The following is a 4,781-nucleotide window of genomic DNA, read 5'->3' as shown; positions in this document are numbered from 1 at the left end:
TTTAAAAATCAGTAAAATAATTGAAATAAAAGGAATAGAAAATGCCCTAGAAATCAGAACAAATAAATAGAGACCAAATTATGAGGAAGAAAAATGAAAGATAGAGGGTTAATCTATCAAACAATTTGAATTCGGAACAAAGACAAAAGAGGAAATGGAGGGGAGAAATTTTCAAAGAAATGAGAATTTTTTACTAAACCTGAAGGCCATGAATCACTGAAAGACTCACTGAAAACCCAACATTATAAGTGGTAATAGATTCACAGTTAGGTACATCATCATGAAATTTTAGAACAGGAAAGAGAGAGAGGAGAGAACATATCAAAAAATTGCGGACATTAAAAACAAAATACTAAGACATATATAAAGGAATATAAGAGATTGACATCAGAGTTTGCAAGAGAAAAACTGAAGTTTAGAAAAAAAAACAAAGCAAAGCTTTAAAATTCTAAGAGAAATTTATTTTAAACCCATACTCAGGAAAACTATTAATTAAGGGAGTCTGGGTGGGTGGAGTAGACTAAAACTAGACATATACATACAAGGAAGGACACGGATGTTTCACCTTATTTATCCTTTCCTAGGAAATTACTTCAGGATGTATTCCATGAAAAGAAAAAAACATATCAAGAAGAAGAAAGACATGGGACACTGTAAATATGGGGTTCTACATGAAAAAGCATTAGAGGCAGTCCTATAATTATACTCATTCTGGGGCCACTATTCCATTTGGAAAGTTCTAGAAAAGAGAAGTTGACTGCTTACCTATTATAATGAAATCACTTTTTAAATGAGGATAAATAAATGAAGACATTAAAGAGGAAAAGAAACGAACTCTAAGAAAGTTTAAAAAAAGCTATCTAAGCAAAGAAATTTAATCTTATCATTGGTATTTTAAATTCTTTGATCTATAAAATCTTTTTATGTAATCAATTTATCTGTTGTTCTTTTATGTTTTCTGCTTTTGATGTCATGCTTAGAAAGGCCACCCCTCAATATTAAACACATATGAATCTATACTTTTCTCTTTAATTTTTTTCTTTAAATCTTTAAACCACATGGAACTTAGCTTGGAGGACTTGTCAGGTAGGTGTCAGAGAACACCTCTGTGCTGGCACCCATGACCTCGCATGCATTTTCACAGGCCACCTGAGCAGCACTTGACCTCAGCTGATCTGAATCATGACAGAATGCCTTGGAATCCTCTGGGAACATGGGAACATGGAAGGCTTGTGAGGAGCTGCTAAAAGGTTATTTCTCAGGCTATGGGAGACAGCTTCCCATGGCCTCCTGGCTTTGATAAGGTTTGAGGTTTTATTACTCACCTCCTTTAGGGTAGAGTGGAAAGCTTTGAAACTTAGCTGCAGCATGGCACTGGTGTCTCTACACCAGGATGTCCTGTCATTAGTGTGGCTGTGGCCTAGTCCCTTCTGTTTTGGGGTTGCCCTGCACAGGGAGCTAGCACCCTTGTTTACTTCCTTTTGCTGACTATGTAAGTACCGAACTATCTAAATCTAAAAAGGGCTTGTTATTTCTCTACTGGTGGAATCTATCAGTCTTACCTTGGCCATCAGCTTGACAGTAACAATTTATTTTCTACCAAATGGTTGGGAAACTCTTGGCATCATCTACTGAATAGTTCATTCTCTCCTATTGATTTTCTTTTTTCTTGTTTTTATCCTTTCAAAAATTTTCTTATATGCAAAATTATTTTATGTATTTGCATTTGTTTCTGCTTTTTATTATGTTCCATTTCTTCCCCATCTCTCTGTGTTGGTGCCAGAACCACACTCATTTTTATGTATTTATAATCCATTCTAAAATGGGTGGGGAAAACCCCTCTCTTTATTCTTCTTTGCCAGATTTTTTTTCTTGATGTTTTTACACATTTATTTTAACAGAAAATTTAAAAATAATTGGTCAAAACATTAATTTTTAAAAATCCCAACCTCCTGGAATTTCATCATAATTTTTTTGGCGTGGAGAACTGATATCTTTATACCATTAATTCTTCCCATTCAAAAATAGGTATTTCTCCACATTTTTTTCTCTGCATTTATTAAAGCCTTTTTTAAATATCCCACAGTAGTGTATTAAGAGTTTTCTTCTCAGAGTTCCTGCACATTTCTTGTTCAGTTTATGACATTGTTTTTTTGTAACTATTATCAATGGGATTGCTTTCCATTGTTTTTCCTAAATGGTGATTGTTTAATGAAGGGTTTAAACAGCAGTGGATGGTAGCACCTCTTCCAGGGATGGTGGGGAGGGGTGGCCTGGCGGGAGGCAGGGGCCTGGTTAGCAGCTCTGGTGACTGACGAGCCTGCTGCCAAGGGGAGCAGGCTTAGATGCTCTGTGAGCTTTGCCACTTCTCTTATCCCAGTTTTTCTCCTCATTGGCGGCTTATTCTTCCTTGGGGCTTCTTTGAAGTAAACACTTCAAGAGGGTGATGCGACTCCCGGCGTTTCTTTAACCCACCCTTGGGGAATATAAGTCTCGGAGGACAAGAGTTAGAGGAGGTGTGTGTGTGTTGAGGAAATCTCATCAGGACCTTAGAATCCTTCTGTCTGAAAAAGTCAGAAGGTTATTTAAGCCCCCACTCCTCTTTGCTCCTTCCTCAGACTCTAGCACATACAGAGACGGCTGACATCCCAAGAAACTGCTTCCAATTAGTCTGGGGCTGTTAGGAGCCATTTCTCTGCCTGTTTCTCAAAAAGGAGGCTGTTTGAAAATACAGCGAGATGAAAAGATCACCCTGCAGAGGAAACCTGGCAGATGCCTCTCTCAGGAGTGTGAACGTTACTGATTCCTTCCTCCTCCTCTTTTCCCTCTTAAAGTGCCTCCAAGAACTAGGCCAGGAGAGAACAGAACATTTTTTAAAAATAAAAATGAAAAATGCACCAAGAGAGCTTCTGTATAAAAAGACTCTGAAAGCTACGATATATGTGGGGGCCTCTCTGAGAGTGCGATTTAGAGAAAGGTGTGCGTACAACATCCCGACACCACCGTCACAATAAAATGGCCCCTAGCATTTACTGAAGGGTGACTCCAAGGCTGGTGCTGTGTCTTTCGTGTTCCGCTGACCTTGGCCCAGGGAAGAAGGGATTGGGGCTAATACCCCAGCCCTCAGAAGCTCCAGCTATCTCCTTCTCCCTTTCACTCGCTCTTCCCTTTCCCCTCAGGAGTGGTTCAATCCATTAGTCCTACTTCTAAGAAGGAGGACAAGAACAAGAACAAGAACAAGACAAGCCCCGCTCTGCTCCCTGATGCTGGTGCTTCCTGTGTCCAGCAGGAAACTGACCAAGCAGGGCCTTCTGCTAGCAGGACTCCGAGGCCTCTGCTAAGTCCCAGCTTTTCCACCTGTGTCTGGGTGGGTACTTGACCCTGATTATACCTGTGCCCAGGCCTGCACTGGGGGCAGAGGCCAGCCCCTGTGATGTGCCCAGCATGGTGCAGGTACTACCCCTAAGACTGGAGTTACAGCTGTGATATCTGTTTCCAGGTTTTGTCTACCACAGGAGCAGCTGAGTATCTCAAGCTGTGTCAGTACCAGAGATTATACTATCAACATCTCCCTGCTCTTGCCTACATTTGTACCATGTAACCTGGTTCCTGGCCACTACTCACTGGAGCAGCTTTGTCTCAAGACACAGCAGCTCTGCTGGCCAGTTGAGCTATAAGGTCATTAAGACTCCCTTCCAGGGAAGCCAGGAGCGTGAATGAGTGGCCTCTAATTTTTTGGTGCAGAAATCTAGTCTTGCAGAGGAACTACGGTAGATGACTAGAGAGAGGCAGAGTAAGATCTAGACAGAGGAGGTGCCTTTGAAGTATTCTTAAGATAAACCTCTATTTTGCTTGAGTTTCTGTTACTGGATTTCTAATCCTTGCAACCAAGCAAAACACATCCCTGCCCTGCCATACCTATTGCCCAGTCCAAGCTCTGAGGGGCTAGGAAAACTCTTCATTCAAAACCAGACCTTTATGATAGAGCGAAACAGGCTTTAAAACTTTTAGCCATCCCCTGCTCTGTGCCAGTAGAGGCAGGTAGAGAGAGAACATGTATGAAATCTCTCGATGTACCTGCCAGACTCTTATACCTTATACACCTCATATTATTAATTCCCACCAAACTCCCTTACGATTGTCTCTGCTATCGTTTCATTGGTGAGAAAAGTCAGAAGGGCTAATTAACACGAGGAGGCAGGCAAGCACATCAGTTAGAGGGGTGGGCTTTAGAATACAGTTCCAGGTTTGAATTCTGCCCTGCACCCTTAAAGATTTGACTTCGCTTGTTTTTAAAGTTCTCTTCTCTTACAAATGTCTATTTCCTTGTCTATGAAACAGGGCAAAGAATGATGCCCTTCTTACAGGGACTGGTGTCAAACAGCTGCAGTCCAAGCCCACTTGGGGAACATTCAGCCTGCTTTAGCAGAGCCTGAAATGACAGTGCTGGGCATCATATCCAGGTCTATCTGGCTCCAAAGCCCTGCCTCTTGATGCTCAGCATGGGCCCTTAAAGGGATTAGATTGATTCTTCAATCAAGTCAACACAACGAGGAAGCAAGGCATTTTAAGGCTGTTATCTGCTCTGTAAATCTGAGCTGAAACTGTAACATTTACGTGTGTCCTGGATCTATGATGGGTTATACAATGTTTACAGTGGAAATTATTACAGAAAGGAAAAAAGTCATTGAAATTAGCCTCTGATTCTTCCTCAAACTGTCAGGCTCTAATAGGAAATAGTGGATCTTGGAGTAATGGTTGTACCTGTATTAGACTCCTGA

The sequence above is a fragment of the Pteropus vampyrus genome, unplaced genomic scaffold (genome assembly GCF_000151845.1).
Source record: "Pteropus vampyrus isolate Shadow unplaced genomic scaffold, Pvam_2.0 Scaffold254, whole genome shotgun sequence".
Taxonomy (NCBI): Eukaryota; Metazoa; Chordata; class Mammalia; order Chiroptera; family Pteropodidae; genus Pteropus; species Pteropus vampyrus.
This window is presented reverse-complemented; position numbering follows the sequence as displayed.